This window comes from Heterocephalus glaber, unplaced genomic scaffold (genome assembly GCF_053883595.1).
Source record: "Heterocephalus glaber isolate CG9 unplaced genomic scaffold, H.glaber_assembly_v1.0 deba00001553, whole genome shotgun sequence".
Taxonomy (NCBI): Eukaryota; Metazoa; Chordata; class Mammalia; order Rodentia; family Bathyergidae; genus Heterocephalus; species Heterocephalus glaber.
Window position 1 is genome coordinate 19,971,668 of NW_028258344.1, and position 19,713 is coordinate 19,991,380.

A 19,713-nucleotide genomic window follows, 5' to 3' on the forward strand; every position below is an offset into this window, starting at 1 on the left:
ACTTTGATTTCATTTTTTTCTTTCTCATAATTTTTCCTTTCCCTTCTTCCCTTTCCCCTTCCCCTCCCGCCACCCCCAAACCCTTGGACCTTTCCCTATTTCAAATTATCAATTATTCATTTTAATCATTTTCATCCTTATTTACGCTTTCAGTTTCTCACACTAGAGAAACTATACAGTATTTACACATGTGTGTCCTATTTATTTCACTTAAGAGTATGGCCTAGATATGCATCCATTTAGCTATAAATGTCTCTAGTTTCTCATTCTTTATGGCTGAGTAGTACTCCATTTTATAAAAAAAAAAAACACATCTTCTTTATCCAGTTTCCAGTCGATAGGCACTTGGGCTGTTTCCAAGCTTTAGCTATTACAAACTGTGCAGCTATAAACATAGGTGCACATATATCACTGTGGTATGATTCTTTTAATTCTTTGGGGAAGATTCCCAGTAGGGGAATAGCTGGGTCAAATGGGACCTCTAGTCCTAGTTCTTTGAGGTATCTCCATACTGATTTCCACAATGGTTGCACCAGTCTACACTCCCACCAACAATGGAGAAGGGTTCCTTTCTCTCTACACCCCTGACAGCATTTGTTATTGGTTGATTTCTTGATAGCAGCCATTCTTTGTGTGATGAGGTGTACCAATAAACTTAATGAATTACTTTTTTTTTTTTTTTTTTTTGAGAAAAGGAACATCCCTAAGTGTTTACTGCAGAGAAACAGTCTCCAGGGCAGCAGCGCAGCTCTGAAGATCCACTGAGGTACAGCAGGCTTGTGGATAGATTGTTAAAACTCTTTCTCCCCTGACCTGCCGCTGAGTGTACACACATATTACTGTTTGCACAGGATGCAGGATTCAGGATCAGTAGGTTGAAGACTGGGGCAGGGGCAAGGCCCTCTCGCTCGTGCTCCCTCCATTCATGTGCCCATAAGGCTGTCTCTCCTCGAAGCTGGCAGGGAGGACCAGCTCTCCGGGGCCCGGGACATTCTAGGCCTTGTGTTCTGAGTGTCTGTCAGGCAGCGGCACGGAGGATGAGGAGGCTGAGGGTTCCAGGGGGATACTCTCCATGTTCTCGGGCTCCAGGTCCAGTTCCTCTGGCTCGGGCTGCTTGTTCTCCTCGCTGTAGTAGAAGGAGACCTCTCGGAAGCCAGGCTCCAGCTAGTCTTTGATCCTGCTGCTGATCTCCAGGAAGGAAGGCCTCATCTTGGGGTTGTACTGCCAACACACGCGCATCAGCTCGAACAGCACGTCAGGGCAATTGTTGGGCTTGTCCAGAAGGCTGCGCTCCATGACCAAGCGAAGGACTTGCTCATTGGATAAGCCCTGGTATGGCTGCTCAGCCAGGGTGGCAATCTCCCAGAGGACAACCACAAAGGACCAGACATCCGAATGAGTGGTGAAGATTCCATCCATGAGGGACTCGGGAGACATCCAGCGCACAGGCACCAGCCCTTTCCCTCCTTTCCGGTAGTAGTCTGTCTCCTAGGTATCTCGTGTCATCCTAAAATCTCCAATTTTGACTGTGAAATATTCAGCCACCATGCAGTTTCGGGCAGCAAGGTCTCTGTGGACAAACTTGTTGGCGTTGAGGTATGCCATGCCATGTGGAATCTCTCCGGCCATCTGAATCATCTTGCTGAGGCTTGGAGTGCTAGGACTGGGTTATTCTCCATTTGCGTCCTCAGAGACCAGAGATAGCTCTTGAGATCCCCCCCACCCCCGCCCGTGTCATCAGTCCCATGACGACCAGCGTGGGCTGGCCCTGGGACACCACGCCCACCAACTGAACAACGTGGTGACAATTGAACTCCATCACGGAAGGCTCGTTGAGAAACTCGATCCTCTCACACATGCTTGCGGCCTCATTCACCATCTTGATGGCTACCTGGGTTTCATGTCCGTCTTTCACCACGCCCTTGGTGACGCCTTCTTAGACCATCCAAAAGGAGTCTTGCCCCAGCTCCCGGCTCATGGTGATATGCTCCTGGCTCATGGTGATCTTCTTCCGAGCTACCTCCCACTCGTCAGGAACATACACATCTGCAGCACTGAAGTGCTCTGGGTTCACAGAGGCGTACAACACTCCATTCCCCAGCCTGCTGTTATTTCTCTTCCTATGGAAGACGTACAGCATTATCACCAGCCCTCCCACCATCAACAGGATGGGGACTGGCAGAGCGATGATCAGATAGATGAAGTTCTCATACGTTGTTTTGGCCGGGACTTAGAAGAACACCGGATCTGTCCACGACCCATTCCCAGACATTGAGTTAGCCCGAATCCGGGCTGTATTGTTCCCTGGTTTCAGCCGGTTAAACTCGGCCCCTCCATACTTTCTGTACTCCTCTCTGGACACACATTCTCTCTGATCCTCAATTTGTGATCCATATTTTATTTCGTACATTAGAATCAGTCCATTGGGGTTCTCAGGTTCTGGCCACTTTAAAAAGATGGAGTTTTCAGGCCTTGACTCCCACTTGACTGGGCCAGGAATGTCATCTGCTCCTTCTGCAGGCATGATTCTTGCAAAGACAAAGTTAGAGTCCCTGGAGCCCAGGTTCTCAGCCTTGTGGTTACAGCTGTGGATGTCAATGAGGTACAAAGTAAAAAGTTAGAGGTGTGAAATGACAATTCTTTCCTTATTATCCACTCTGCTCTTGAAGAAAGGATATTCTGTCTCCAGCTCCTCTGGGTCTGTGACACTGTAGTTGTCTGCTGCCGCCGTGGTGTTCCTGCTCCAGCTGGACATGGTGGTGTTGGCCACTTGCATAACATCTCTCCACTTCCTCTGGGGTCTGAGCACGAAGATGGAGTTGTGCAGGAAATTCTCAAACATTTTTCTGTACTTGGCCTCCTCCTCCTCAGCCTGCTTCTCAGCTTCAGAAGCAACTCTCAACTTCCCTTTTGGGGCAAGTGAAGCAAGGCCCTTTCTCCCCACCACATACTTCAATGAATTGAAAAAAAAAGAAATCACACAGGCTAATACAAAAAAAACATTTAAATGATATGAATCATTGATTTAACTAATACACTAAAATCTCAAATTTTTCCTGTTAGAAATGACTTCGATCTGGAATTTCTTATGTGTGAATTGATGACTTTGATTATTTATTTTAATTAGGTTATAGAAGGTAAAATTTCTGTCAGTGGTATGAACATTAATAACTTGATGCATACTGAAGACATTGTTTCCAGAAACTGTGAGCAACTTCGATTCTCTCTTGGAATATGCTTTTTAAAATATCATTCATTAACAGATTTTATTAATTCTTTCTCAATATCTATGTATCTATCATCTAGGATTACTTACAAGTGAGAACATTTCCCAATATCTATTGGTCAATTTACTTTCCTTTCTTTTTTTCCTACTTAATGTTACAAAATTGTCCAGAGAAATACCAGGAAGAGGTTTCTGAATGTATGTAAGTCCTGGCAAATTGACTTACCAGAAAACCATAAAAGTCAGTACAGTGATGTTTAAACAGAAACTTCATAAGATAGCTGGATGTATAGGAGTATATATCGTCTCTGTCTCCCATTCCCCCAATTCCATAGCTATTTTTGTTAGTTTTTCCAAAGGTTCTTATGGTTCAGTTTATACACTTACTGTCACCAAAATCTCATTGGAATTTTTATTAAAATTGCTACAATTTATAAATTGTTAAAGTAAGATATGTCGTCTTTACAATACGTAAATATTTATTTTCAAAACATAGTGTTTTTTCTCATGAACTATTATTTTCTCTTTGCAATTGTGGAGTAAAACTGCTGTGCAAGGTGAGTCTGGTTCACCTGAGAGGCCACAGGAGAGCTGAGAGTGGGGTCATGGTCAGGCAGAAAATCACACGCTAGACTTCCACTGCACACTCTCTTGTAGCATGGAAGTTGACACGAACGCCAGTAATCTTCACTCCATGATCAGCAGGGTTGAGAAAGATGCCAAAACAGATGTTCAACAGACCACTCTGACCAGGAAGCTGCTAATGATGGATGAAAGACTCAAAAGACTCTAAAGCCACCAAAATCTAGTGTAGATGTTATTGTAAAGCAAGTGCTACCTGGTCTTCCTTATGCTAAGGAAGAAGAGAACACAAGGGAAAATAATTTAAGACTGCAGCAATGGATGCTAGATGAATGCAAGAGATAAAATGTAATTGGCTGTAGACTAATTTGCATACGTGTAAGACCAGTGAGAATTTTAAAGGAACCGGGTGTACTTGAATACTTCTTCATTGCACTTCTAGAGGCTGATGAAGCTACTTTTCCCATAAGGCCAGATATAATTTTCCTGGATAAGGAAATAGGTAGCTGAAGTTAGAGCAATTGTTTGATGTTTTCTATGTCCATTTGAGCAATTACATGATTCATTTTTTTTTTCAGTGTTGAAAGCCTGTGTGATTAACCAGAGTGAGGTAGAATATATCAGAATGATTAAACCATAGCATTGACTTTGACATTGTTTGTACTTTCTAGGGTCAAAATCTAGCTCTGGTCATATTACTTTTTGCCTCTGTTTAACAGTTTTTTATTTATTTCCCATTGCTATCATGAGGAAGAACAAAATACTCAACATATCCATGCACTTCTGAATGACTTGGGTCCATAGGTGTCTTCTCTATTCTTTCTCTTTATTACCTGGTACTTTTAGAATTCCATAAATATTCCTGCACATGGAATTGCCTACTCATCTTTTTAGATTTCAACAGTTTTCATTGTGCCAGGAAAGCCCTTCCTGACAACCTTGGGTGGATTTTCACTATTGATATATTCTCTCTGGTATACTTATTTTTCATGGAACTGAAAGCTATACTTTGGCATTAATTTGGTGGGAGGTATTTGGTTAATATGACTCCCTTAGGAAACTTAAGCTCTAGATTGATGGAGATCATGTCACTTCTTGTTCTCTTTCCTATTGTACTTTCTGGGTCAAAACCTAGCTCTGCCACTTAACTAATTAAAGAACTTGAGCTGTAAATTTAGCATTAGAAACTGACAATTCATCTGCAAGATGAAAATAGTAATAAATATCTCCAATCATCTATCAAGGATAGATTATTGTAAGGTAAATAGTTGAACTTTTCTCTCCAAAGGAAAATAATAAAAGAAATGAATGAATGACAGAGTCAAGATTTGAAGTCCATTAAGTTTTATTCTCCCCATCATATCACCGTCCTATATAGCAATAATAAAAAATATTTTTTAAAAGCAGATGTGATAGTTTTTATATTTATATCTTAAGGTCAAGGAACTAAAAAGAACAAGTAAACAAACCAACAAGATGATTTTTAGGATTTTATAAACAATGAAAACATTTTAAACTGAGTCTTTTTTTGGGGGGGGTGCTGGGAATTGAATGTAGGACCTTGTTCTTGCCAGGCAGGCATGGTGCCACTGAGCTAAATCCCCGGCCCAATTTTACAAATTAAATCCCCAGCTAAAACCCATTTTACAAAAAGGATATTGGCATTAGTAGGGATTTTGATGAGGGCATCATTTTAGATAGACCAGATTAGGTAAGATTTTTATGGAGGTGAAGTCAAGATGAGATATATTTAAATCAATCAGAAACATTGATATAAAAGTAAGAGAATATTGTAAGACAACTTATTCAACTCCAGCTGTGACACACACTTGTTAAAAATGCTATAATATTTTAGAAAAAAGCAGAAGAACTTGCCTAGAGCAGTGAAGCAAGGTTCAGGGAGCATGTGAGTCTTGAGAGAATATGTTGAATTTGAATATGAAATGAGGAAAATGTTTGGAATAACGGAGTTAAAGCATAGACATAGGAAATGTGTATGCATGTCTGTGGATATTACACAAAGGCTGTTTTGTAAGACAAAATTAAAAAGCTGAATAAAAGAATTGCCACTGTAGATGTGCCTATTCCAAAAATCCTGTGTGTGTGTGTGTGTGTGTGTGTGTGTGTTTTGTCTTGAAGAAAGTTCTGCAAAGCAATATCAAGCATTCCTCCCATAAAAAAGGCCAACCCATGCTTAAACTGTATGTGAGTCTATGAGGGAATGGTGGAAAATACAGATGAATAATAGGAATTAGAACCAGTTTAAGGGATGTCTTCAAGGCCAATAAATGAGGGTATCTTGGACATTTATTTTCATGTAAGACTAAAGAGGTATTATTGTGTTCTCTCTATTACCACTTAGCAGTTAATACTGCTAAAGAATGAATGGGTCAGAGAGGTAGGAGGCTAACTCCTAAAATTCTTAATAAAATGTATTAATTATTGTTAAATATAACATTAATGACTAAAATAATGACATTACTAACAGTGTGGCAGCATAATGTGTTGTAAAGGGCATGGGCCTAACAGGTCAGTAAATCTCTGTCTGCCATTAACTGGTTGCATGATCATAAATAGGTCAATTTATATCACTTAACTGTGGTTCTTCCATTTTTAAATTAACCTTTTAAGGTCTTTTTGAGATTAAAATTCTATGATTTTGTGATGGGTGCTTTGAAACAAGATTTTTCCATAATCTGTTTCAAATTTTAGTCAGAGAAAGAAGATTTAAAATTGAATGGATTTGCATTCCAAATCATTCAAGGTTTATTCCTTGAGTTTTCTTAAATTATGTACTCTTAGGTTTGTTCAGTAGAAATCATTGTAGATAGTGTGCTGACATGGAGGTTGTTCTTGCTACTGATAGTTTTCTAATTTTGTTTCTTATCTTTAAAACAAATAACACTTTTATATACGTACTTATATATATCCCTTTCACTGATTTCAAGACACTACAAAATAAAAACTTTCTTGATTTTCCTATATTAAAATTAATATTTGATATGCTATTTATAGTGTTGTGTGCTTCATGAATGAATAAATCATGGACTGATAGATCTTTTTGGTAAATCATTTGAAGGAAAAATAATCCATTTGTGGAAGAGCAAACATTCTTATTCATATCTGGCTGGAACTTTGGTACTGCCATATTGTTAATTTTTTCCATTCTTTTTCTTCATCACTGATTTATAACAAAATATTCTTCAGGGAGCTGGACTTTTGTGTATATGTAGAAACAATAAAGACCAAAATGGAGTCTAGTAAATTTCAGTAAGAATTCTAAACCAACAGAAGTTTATATACCATATATACTTGATTTTTACACTTTTGGAGAGTAGCAAATTTTCCAAAAGAAAGTTGTAGATGCCATATCATATTTCCATTAAAATAATACTGTTAAATAATATACAGGTTATGACTAACAAATATGGTGAGTGGTTAAATTTTTTACAATTCATGATAGTAAAAGACACATTCCCATGAGTCCCCTTCAATTAGCTCCCCTTGCTTTAAACACACTCTGCCATCATTCTTGCCACTTTTGGAACATGTTTTGGAAGCCTCTTTTTTGTGTAGGTTTTTAATTGTGCTGTGTGGCTATCTTAATGTCCTGAATCTATTCAAAACTTTTATCTTTCATGGTCATTTTGACTTTAAAGAAGAGCCAGACATCACGTGGTGTAAGAGTCAGTGGATAAGAAGGTACTGAAAAGATTTTATTTGACTAAAATTGTCTTAAACATTTGACCAAAGTGGTACAATCAAACAGTATGGTGAATGTTTAAGTAAAATGTTATTATAGTAAAAACACATTGCCAATAGTCTCCCTCAAAATACTAAAAATACTCTCCATTTTCTTCAAACACATTTTGTTATTATTCTTGACAGTGTGTCTTTTACTACAGTATGTTTAAAAATAAAGTTTAAATATTCACCAGAGTTTTCAATCAGCAGTTATCCTATAGCCCTTTTTTATCCATGAGAAATATATTCCAAAATCTGCTGTGGTTATTTGAAACTGTAGGTAGAACCCAACCCTCTGTGCACTATTTTTTATTATGCATACACAAACTTATAAAGAAATTTCACTGATAAATTAGGCATAGAAAAAGATTAACACCAAGAATAGAACGATTAGAACAATATAATTATAATAAAAGTTGCATGAATACAGTCTGTTAAAGTGTCTTGTATTTTCATCTTTTCATCTACAGGCAGCAATTTATGAATTCTCTTTGTCATGTCCCAATTGCAGCCATCATTACTCATACACTTTGGCATCATTATTAAGTAAAATAGGGGTTCTTGGACAGGAGTACTGCAATACTACAACAGTTCTGATAATGGAGACAGCGACTAAGTGACTGACAGAAAGATAGTGTACAGAGTACGTAAAGCTGGTCAAAAAAGTTGATTTACATAATAGGCTGGGTAAAGTGGATACCACAATATTTCATCATGCTACTCAGAATGTTGCAAAATTTTAAAATGACAAAACCTATTTCTAGGATTTTTCTTTTAATATTTTCAGATCACTATTAGTGGCAGGTAACTAAAACTACAGAATGTGAAATATCTGATAAGTGAACACTACTGTATAGATTTTTAGAAGCACAATGTCTATCTTTATCTCAAGAGAATCAATTATAATATTTATGTATTTAGGATAAAATGTATCAATATACTGATATTAATGAGTAAGACCAGAAATGAATCAGTAGAAGATTATATTCTTTTGAATATTGATATAAGACTTTTCTATGTCTTTATGTTATCAAATATATGAGGTAAATAACTTTTGTTTCAAACAAGCTCATCTTCTCCGTCAAAAAAAGATGTTATATGTGAAACTATTTCAACTCTATATGCACCTATTCAGCTTCCATCTGTGCCTGGGATATGTAACATCTGCTGAATTAAAGGAATATGATTTCAAGTGCTCCATGCTCTAGTGCACATGTATACGTCCCGGTAAATTGTAAATAGCTGTTATCATTTGTTAGGATAACTTAATTAAACTTGCTTATTAAAAATCTTTAATTCGTTAGTGATAAAATCTTGATTAGTACATTTTTCCTGCTAGGTGACCTTCTAATTTAATAGAAAATGAATTTTTAAATGGGGAAAAATGCCTGTGGCAGAGATTTTGTGTGGATGAATAGAGTTTTCAATACACATAGGAATATATTCTACCCTAATTAGCAAGGGTGCAAATGAATTTTTATTTCGTACACCAGAAGTGTCTTTGATGAGCCACAGTGAAGAGTTTGAAATGTATTCAGATTGTCAGTGTGGGACTGAAATCTGTGGGAAAATCACAAGCTAATTCATTGATTGCCCCTTGGAAATTACTGCTGTTAATTGTTAGGTAATTAACATGGAGCTACAATTATATTGGCCTAAGGGGGTGATTAATGTTTCAACATGTCACATTAGCAGCGGCTGGATTTCCAAAGCTTTTCTTTTCTTATGGTTTAGGAGACAGATGGTATATTGTCTATGGGTTTTTTTCTTTACTACAGTTGATACTGAGAGCAGTTTATACTGAGTGTGTGAACTTTCTATTTTTATACCTCCTTTTATAGATATGAGCTTAAACATAAAAAATCAATGTTGCAGAATAATATAATATTTTCTGGTAATATTCTTCAACCTAGTATGTATATTTTTAGATAGGAAAGTTATTTTAATTTTATGTATGGGTGTTACACCAAGGCTATCTTAAATTTGAAGCTTTTTTATATAATATGTCTTAAATTATTTAGTGATGGTAGGAAGAAAGAATTATATGATATAATATTATTAACAATCAATATAATTTATCCAGAAACCAAATAAACCTCACTGAACAAATGAATTTTCATAATAGTAACATGTAATATATTACTATCTCTAACCTCAGCTCATTATCTGTGTCACCTTTTCTTTTTTCTAAATCTATGTACACATCAATACATCAAATCTTAATTTTGGCCCATATGTGGTGGGATAGATTTTTCAGAGCAATCCTGTGATAAGTTGATCCATAAATATTAAGGCTAAAAATGAATGGGTAGAATATATCAAATCATTTGGCCTCCTGGAAGAAACCAACACTAGTCACTAAAAGGTTAGGCTAAGATGTTGCAATGTGGCTTAAGGATATATCTGCACTAATATTTTTAATTCCAATTTTAAGGTTTGTTGAGCTGTAACAAAATTTGGGGTGTGGTTATCTTATGATGAAAATAATTATATAAAAATAATTTTCAAACTATAGCTGCTTCTCCAATTGAGAAAATTATTCTTGCAAGCTAATTTTAGTTACAGATAAATTGATTTTTTGCTGACCATATATATGGAGGTATAGGTATATAGAATAGTAATTTGAAAATGCTTTTATTTGAAACTCATTTTAGCTGAAATGGTTAAAGTTTTCAAAGTGTTTTAATTTTCAGTATGAGTCAATGTGGTATTTTACCTCTTATGAGAAGATATATTCAAGACTACAACCTAAGTGAGTTCCAAAAAATTCTTAAGGTTTCCAAGGGTGATCTTTCTTATTCCTTTAAAAATCTAATTAAGGCACATTATCTAAAAAGGTACAATGGATTTCTAGCAGCTCAAAGAACAGCCTCTTTATAGTGTTTTTTTTTTTTTCTGTGAAAATTTGAGATGTCATCTTTCTTGGTTGCCCCAAACTGAGGTCTTTGTTGTGACTGCAGTCTCTAGCTTTTATATTGATTTGCACTACTTCAACAAAGGACCAAAATCTTTATTATCTATAGTCAAGCCAGCTATTAACTTTTAATATCCAATAAAACTGAAAAAATTGTGAAAAGAAGTCAGTACTTCTAATTTAGCTTTTAAAATAGAGAATTACTGAAATCTTGATTTTAGGCAATCCTGTGTTCAGATCTTTCTACATTTCTTTGACATTAAAAGTCACTTGTAATTGTTCAAATGCCTATTTTACTGCCAACTTGACATTTAACCTCAGTTCTCTTATTTCCTTATTATAATAATAAAAAAACTCTTACCATGTTGGAAATAGCAGAATATGCAGTAGGGCTAAACTAGGTGATATTTTTATTGGAGGAGAATTTTCATCAAATGTCTTTTTTCATCCTATTTTAACAATGAATTTAAGGTAAAGTAAGGGATTCTGACTTTGATTGTAAATTGTAAGCAATCAGTTAAAATTTGTATTTGAAAGTTTCCTTGGGAAAGTGAGGCTATATCTACTTAATTGCTTGAACAATAGGGGTCACTCTAATTCTTTTAAGATAAATTTAAAGGAAGATTACTAGCTACAGATAAGGTTGTTCTTTTTTGAAAATTAATTTTATTGGTACATTTTAGGTGTACAATTTGTTTACATTCATCATAGGGTGTTTGTACCTGTACATGATATATCTTGGTTCTTATTTTTTTCCCAGTTACCTGTGTGCCCTTCACCCCCTCCGCCCTTCCCTATTTACATAGATTTCATTTCCATTTTTTTTTCTTTTCTCATAGTTTTTCCTTTCCTTCTTTTCCTTTCCCCTTCCCCTCCCTTCACTCCTTCGTCTTTGGACATTTTTCCTATTTCAAATTATCAATTATTCATTTTATTCATTTTAACTCTTGTTTATACTATGTTCATAGCGGCACAGTTTGTAATAGGTAAAGCTTGGAAGCAGCCCAAGTGCCCATCAACTGGAAACTGGATAAAGAAAATGTGCTGGTTTTTTTGTGGGTTTTTTTAATAAAATGGAGTACTACTCAGCCATAAAGAACAAAAAACTAGAGTCATTTATAGTTAAATGGATGCATATTGAGGCCATACTCTTAAGTGAAATAAATAGGACACACGTGTAAATACAGTTAAGGTTGTTCTTAAAGTTATGTTAGGGGAGTGGACAAAGTCTTTTCTAAAGCAAAAAGAACAATCAGTACATACTCAATTTTTATCTGTGGATATATTTGTATACAATAAACACATACATCCACATACACGCAGTTAAATAGAATTTAATATGAAGACCACAGTTCTGCATTAGACTATTGGCATTTAGGACTACAGTGGTTTTAATTCCTGAGTTGTGGTTTGCCATATATCAAGGCTTTCAAGAAATTCCATGACTAAACCACTTCATGGATGTTTTTTGCAAATTGTTATTGCCTCTTTGCATTTTCCCCTAATTGTAGCAATCTTCACATATTTTTAAAAATCAGGTATAAACAGTAGTCAGAAAAACCTTTAACATTGGACATAAAATGAAAATTTTATTATAAATGTCAGTATTGGTTTCCCAGTCTTAGTAATTACTCCAGTTTAAAATATAGGACAGAATGAACCAGTCATCAAGAATGGCACAACACGGCACAATTTAGCATTTTCAAATGCATTTTATTTTGATCCCATTCTTTACAGATCTCAAAATTTGTTGGGAGAGACAAGTAAGACAATAACTACTACAGTGCTAGGCAGGAAGGACTGTACTTCAAATGAAACCAGAATTCTACAGAAAAGCAGAACCTGTTTATCAGTAAATACTGAAATCTGTTAGCATGCCATAGTGCTAGTTTTCTAGCTAAAGCTGGCAGGGTGTTCCATGGAGAGAGATGGACAAGATACAGTACTGTTAGAAAAACCATAGGGGAAATGAAAGAAGTGAGTAGATCCAGTGACACGGGAGTTCACAATGTATGATTGTGGTATATGGTAAGAGGAATTATGGAAACTGATGACTATGAAACCCATCAAGGATATTTGTAAGCCTGATTACTATAGTTCTTACTTAGTTTGATGAGAATGGAGGATCTGACAAGATGTAATCTTTTCTTTTTTTTTCATATGTCAGAAAATTATCGGTTTAGCTTTCATCATGCAAAAAGAACAAAAAATCAAAGTCAGACAATTATTCTTTTATCGGGAGTTTGACACAAATTTATTGAGTTCTTACTACAGAAAAGGCATGATTTTAGGTGCTAGTTTACAGGAATCAACAAGATGAAAAAATAAAAGATTGTGTTTATAAAGCTTACATTCTATAGGAAGCATGTGGATTACAGAAAATTTTTTAAAAAGAGAACAAATTAATGCAAGATAGACAGTGGTGTGGAGGCAGTAACAGTGCCATGGCATAGGCAGTAATTGGGATGGAGTAACCACTTAGTGTAGCTTGTAGAAGTTCCCTCAAAGAAGGGGGTAAAGGAATTGTTGCCAGGATGGTGAAAAGAAACAAGCTAGGTGAGGGCTTGGTGAACAGATATTTCAGGAAGAAGGAAGAGAAGTACAAAAGCCTGAAAATATTTTGACAGAAAATATTTTAAGAATTGGAACACCACCTCCCTCCAGATAGATAGTTGAGTATGGAATTTGGGGGTCAAACTGAATTCAATGTCTCCTCATCTCCTTACAGGAGTTTAGGCTGGTTATGTAAGCATTCTGACCTTTAACTGTCTCTTTTCTAAAATGTAATGATATCATAAATAGCCAAAACACAGTGACTCTAGGTCAATAGCAAACAGGGGCTACCTTACCCTCTTCTGGTTCATTTCTTCTTCCATAGTGTGTAACTCTGCTACTTCCCAATTTAACAAAATTTTGCTAATCCTCAAATAAAATGAGTAGATGGATGTTTATCTTTGCAATTAAAACTTTCTCTTATTTTTACATTAATTAAAAATTAGGGAAGATTGAGACAAAAAAACTAATCAAAAGGAAAGAAATTTGTTGCTTTCATATCTAATTTGAAGAGAAAATCTAAAATACTTCAGATCTACATAAGAAATAATCATGTTTGAGAAGATGTGTCATGACAAATTTAATTTTTAAATTAAAGAGCTGCCTTTTATAGGGCTGATAACTTTGACTGAGCCTTTTCTAATTGCTTAGCTGGCTCCTGTTGTTATTGCTCTATTCTATTTCTGACTTATTTGTAGAATTGCTTCTAAATAAGTTTTTTCCTCCCATAACTAAAAACTTCCTTTGGCTCCAGCATTTCCAACAATCTTTTTCTCAACTTTTCTCTCCTTGTTCTTTTGTTGACAATATATCACTTACTATTGAACTTCATTGCCAATTCTTTAAGCCTGTTCTTCAAAATAAATCCTTTGACCTTCTTTTTCTAAAGTCTAATGACCAAAACAGACATCTCACCAGTTCTCCAAGTGATCTGATCTTTTCTGTCACTGACTGTATAAATTTACTTCTACCACAAGCAAGCAGACTTCAGTCGTGTTTTGTGAATATATACCACAGAGCTTCCTTGTATAATGCTATCCAATATACTCTTCCTTTCCATTTTTCTCATAACTTTCTTCTCCCTCTTTGTAAATAATAGACTAAACAGGACATTTCTTAAGTGTTCCAAGGACTATAAAGGTAAAAGACCTTATTTTATGGTCTAAGTGGATATTTCATAACTTTTTCTTGCATATAGTATGTAAATTGTTAGTGCAGAAAGTAATCTTATAAATAATGTAGTCCAATATTACATTACATAAGAAAATTAAAACAAGGATTTTGGGTTTATTTAGAACATACATTCATAAATTTTATTCTTTTTTTTTTTTTTTTGCAGGTGTAAGAGATCATTACAGACTTATAGCTTAGAGGCTACCTATAACTGGCAGATGGGCTTTGCTTGTCTCTAATATAAATTTTTTTTGCCCATTAACTTTAATGGTACATTTTAGGTATAAAATACAGTTACATTCATCATTGGGACCTTGTACCATTACATGAGTCTTTTGGTTCTTATTTTTTTTCCCCTTCCCTCGCCCTCCTTTCAGCCCCTCCACCCTTCCCTATTTTCACAGACCTTGTTCCCATTTTTTTTTCTCCTCTCATATTTTATCCTTTCCCTTTTTTCCCTTCCCCTACCCCTCCCAATTCCCCTGATCTTTTGGACCTTTTCTTCCTGTTACACAATATCAGTTATACATTTTTTAAATTACAGTATTAAGATCTAGGAGACATTACCACAGATTTTACAGAATTTAAAAGGATATAGAAAGCATATTACAAAAATCTTTTCTGAAATAAATTTGACAACTTCTAAGGAGTACCTTGAAAGACAAATCAATGAAACTAACTCTGGAGGAAATATAAAATTTGAATAGCACCTATTAAAGAAAGTATATTCCTAGCTTGAAAACTTACCTATATGACAACAGCAGGCTCATAAACATTTTAACTGATAAATTATATCTAACATTTAAAGCAAAAAAAGAAGGAACACTTCTCCCCTCATTTTAAAAATGCAACATTGTGCTAATCCTAAAATTGGATGAAGATAATAGAAGAAAAAAGAATGAACATAGAAATTTGTTTAACAGAACAAACTGCTAGAAGTCAGATCTGGCAGGATGTAGAAAGTGGATTTGTTATAGGGATGGCAGTGTTGGTTCAGCATTGGAAGATCCACCCCCAAAAGTCATCATTTTAACAGAGGAAAGGAAAAAGCCATATGATCCTGTCACTAGTTGGAGAAAAAGTATTGGACCAAATTCTACAGCTGTTCATGGTAAAAGCTATCAGGAGACTAGAAGTAGAACAGAAACTTCTCAACAGATTAAAGACATGTACTCCATACTTCCAGAGAGAATGCCTCATATGAATGGAGAAGATACAATGTTTTGTCCTTAAGGTGGGGAACAAGGGCAGATATGCTTACTCTTTATCTGTCCATTAAACTTTGAAACCTAGGCCCCACCAAAATGGTCTGGCAATAAAATGACACAACTAGGATAGGATTGGCAGGGCAGAAGCAAAATCTTTATATTTAGATGAAATGATCATCTACAGAGAAAATACTAAGAAATCTCTAGGAGCCCCTAGAACTTGTACTTGAATTTAGCAGGATTAGAAAACACAAGGTATATATAAAAATTCAGGTCTGTGTAAACTTGCTATAAATGAAGAACCGGATATTGAAATTTAAAAGTTATGTAGGAGTACAAAGGACCCAGAAAAGCCCAAAATCAAAAACAAAAACAAAAACAGTGTTGGAAGATGTTTAGCACTCAATTTTAAGACTTCTTCTAAAGCTTCAGTAATCAAGGCAGTGTTGGTGTAAGGAAAGACATATAGATCATTGGAATAAAACAGAGAATCTAGAAATAGAACCACACATATATGGTCCACTGAGTATTGAAAGATTAATTAACATTAGCATTTTATAGAATAGAAACTCAATTCAAGAGCCGAGGAAGAGATAGTGTCTTCAGCAAATGGCACTAGAACACCTGGTACCCGTATATAAAAAATTAACCTCAACCCTTTTTTTCCATACATGAAAATAACTTGAAGGGATCTATGAACCTAAATAAGAAAGCCTAAAAGTATACAACTTTAAGAAGAAATTATAAGGAAAAATATTTATGAATTCAGGGTAGGCAAGAACTACCTAGGATACAAAAAACATGATGTATAAAAGAAAAAAATTGATAAATGAGCGTCCATCAAAATTTAGAACTTTAAATGACATCATTAAAATGAAAAGTAGTCCTTAAACAGACCATATTTACAATGCATATAACCTATGACCAGAATAAATACAGAATTCTTAGAGCTCATTAATAGACAACTCAATTAAAATGTAGATGTAAGAAGATGATAAATAGCCAGTATAGCACAAGGAATAGTGTGCAAATCTAGAATCAGAAAAATATTAATCAGTACAATAATAAGATTGAATTATACACTCATTAGGAAGATGAAGTTAAAAGCTTTAAAAGCCTTGTCATGACTTTTTCTTTTTGTTGGATTCTCCCCCTTTGCATTTAATTTGTTACACCCAATGGATTCATTCTTCTGGGTTTCCTGGGGTTGTGATCCTCATTGTCTTTTCCTAGGGTATTGTCTAAAATTTTTTGGAGTGCTGGTTTGGTATTCATGAAGTTCCTGAGGTGCTCTATATCATGAAAGTATCTTATTTCTCCATCAATTTTGAAAGATAGTTTTGCAGGGTACATCAATCTGGGTTGGAGCCTGTTTCCTTTAGGGCTTGAAATACATCACTCCGAGCTCTTCTTGCCTTGAGGGTTTGCATTGAGAAGTCTGCTGTGATTCTGATGGGCTTTCCTTTGTATGTGATTTGTTTCTTTTCTCTCACTGCTTGTAGAGTTTTATTCTTCTTTTGGATTTCTGGAATCCTAACTACTATATGCCTATGTGTAGATTTTTTTTTTTTTTGATCAAGGCTAGCTGGAGTCCTATATGCCTCACTTATCTGTATGTCAAATTCTTTCCGCCTCCTTGGGAAGTTTTCTGCCATCGCTTCTGTGAAGACTTTTTTTTATGTCATCTGCACTCTCTCCTCTTTCTTCATTGACTCCAATCAGTCTTATGTTGTTCTTCTTTGCATCATCTAGCAGCTGCTGGATTGATTTCTCATGTTCCCTTACAATTTTAAAGCAATTTTTCTTTTCCTGGTCACTAATTGCAATCTTATCTTCTGTATGTGAAATTCTATCCTCACATTGGTTCATTCTGCTGTGCAGACTTTTGATGGAGTTTTTAATCTCTTGGAAATCTGTTTGTTTCTGTTTTATGGATTCCATTTGTTTCCTATGTTGGGATTCCATCATGTTCCTCAGGTCCTCTATTTTTTTATCTGTGTCCTCTCTAGATTTATTAATCATGTCTTGCACCATGAGCAAAATCTTTGCTGTTATCTGAGTAATTATTTCTGATTTCATTTTTCCCAGATCCTCTTTTGTTACCAGTTCAGAGAGTCCAGGTGGTTGAGTATCAGATTGTTCCATCTCATTTCCCTTTGGGGTTGCTGTAGATGATCCGGAAGTCTGTTTTTGAGACTTGTTTACGTGTCTTCTCACTTCCTCGGGTGTGGGGGGTGCTTCTGGCACCCACGCGGCTCACCTTCTCTCCCCTAGGAGCTTGGGATGGCGGCAACTTACATAAATTTTTAAAAAGAGGTCAGGGTTTGCATCTGAAAAGAATTACAGAAAATTATATTTTCTTAAGGGACTTTTAGAGTAAATGTAAAAGTAGACAGAAAGCAGAAAAGAGCAAGAAGGACTGTTACAAGCATAACAAGAAAATAGAGAAGAGAAGTTCAGCCACTCCCAGCACCCAGAAGGAAGCTCCACGCCTCTATCCCAGACTCCTAGGGCAGAGAAAGTAAGCCAGTCCCAGCACCCGGAAAGAAGCTTCCCGCCTCTATCCCAGGCTCCTAGGGCAGAGAAGCTCAGCTGGTCCCAGCACCTTGAAGGAAGCTCCCCCGCTGCCATCCCAAGCTCCTAGGGCAAAGAAGGTGAGCTGCGTGGGTGCCAGAAGCACCCCTCCCATGGAAATGAGAAGATACGTAAACAAGTCTCAAAACCAGACTTCCAGATCACCTACAGCAACCCCAAAGGGAAATGAGATGGAACAATCTGACACTCAACCACCTGGACTCTCTGAACTGGCAACAAAAGAGGATCTGGGAACAATGAAATCAGAAATAATTACTCAGATAACAGCAAAGATTTTGTCCATGGTGCAAGACATGATTAATAAATCTAGAGAGGACACAGATAAAAAAAAATAGAGGATCTGAGGAACATGATGGAATCCCAACATAGGAAACAAATAGAATCCATAAAACAGATACAAACAGATTTCCAAGAGATTAAAAACTCCATGGAAAGTTTTCGCAGCAGAATGAACCAATGTGAGGATAGAATTTCACATATAGAAGATAAGATTGGAATTAGTGAGAAGGAAAAGAAAAATTGCTTTAAAATTGTGGGGGAACATGAGAAATCAATCCAGCAGCTGCTAGACGATGCAAAGAAGAATAACATAAGACTGATTGGAGTCAATGGAGAAAGAGGAGAGAGTGCAGATGACATAAAAAAAGCCGTTCACAGAAGTGATGGCAGAAAACTTCCCAAGGAGGAGAAAAGAACTTGATATACAGATAAGTGAGGCATATAGGACTCCAGCTAGCCTTAATCAATAAAATCTACACAAAGGCATGTAATAGTTAGGATTCCAGAAATCCAACAGAGGAACAAAATTCTACAAGCAGTGAGAGAAAAGAAACAAATCACATACAAAGGAAGAAAGCCTATCAGAATCACAGCAGACTTCTCAATGCAAACCCTCAAGTCAAGAAGAGCTTGGAGTGATGTATTTCAAGCCATAAAGGAAAACAGCCTCCAACCCAGATTGATGTACCCTGCAAAACTACCTTTCAAAATTGATGGAGAAATAAGATACTTTCATGATATAGAGCACCTCAGGAACTTCATGAATACCAAACCAGCACTCCAAAAAATTTTAGACAATACCCTAGGAAAAGACAATGAGGATCACAACCCCAGGAAACCCAGAAGAATGAATCCATTGGGTGTAACAAATTAAATGCAAAGGGGGAGAATCCAACAAAAAGAAAAAGTCATGACAAGGCTTTTAAAGCTTTTAACTTCATCTTCCTAATGAGTGTATAATTCAATCTTATTATTGTACTGATTAGTATTTTTCTGATTCTAGATTTGCACACTATTCCTTGTGCTATACTGGCTATTTATCATCTTCTTACATCTACATTTTAATTGAGTTGTCTATTAATGAGCTCTAAGAATTCTGTATTTATTCTGGTCATAGGTTATATGCATTGTAAATATGGTCTGTTTAAGGACTACTTTTCATTTTAATGATGTCATTTAAAGTTCTAAATTTTGATGGACGCTCATTTATCAATTTTTTTCTTTTATACATCATGTTTTTTGTATCCTAGGTAGTTCTTGCCTACCCTGAATTCATAAATATTTTTCCTTATAATTTCTTCTTAAAGTTGTATACTTTTAGGCTTTCTTATTTAGGTTCATAGATCCCTTCAAGTTATTTTCATGTATGGAAAAAAAGGGTTGAGGTTAATTTTTTATATACGGGTACCAGGTGTTCTAGTGCCATTTGCTGAAGACAC

At 35.8% G+C, this 19,713-nt stretch overlaps 1 pseudogene; it reads right to left on the minus strand.

Moving 5' to 3' along the window:
* Window positions 1-867: 867 nt before the first annotated feature.
* Window positions 868-19,713, minus strand: part of LOC101719560 (insulin-like growth factor 1 receptor pseudogene) — a 34,185-nt pseudogene continuing 15,339 nt past the window's right edge.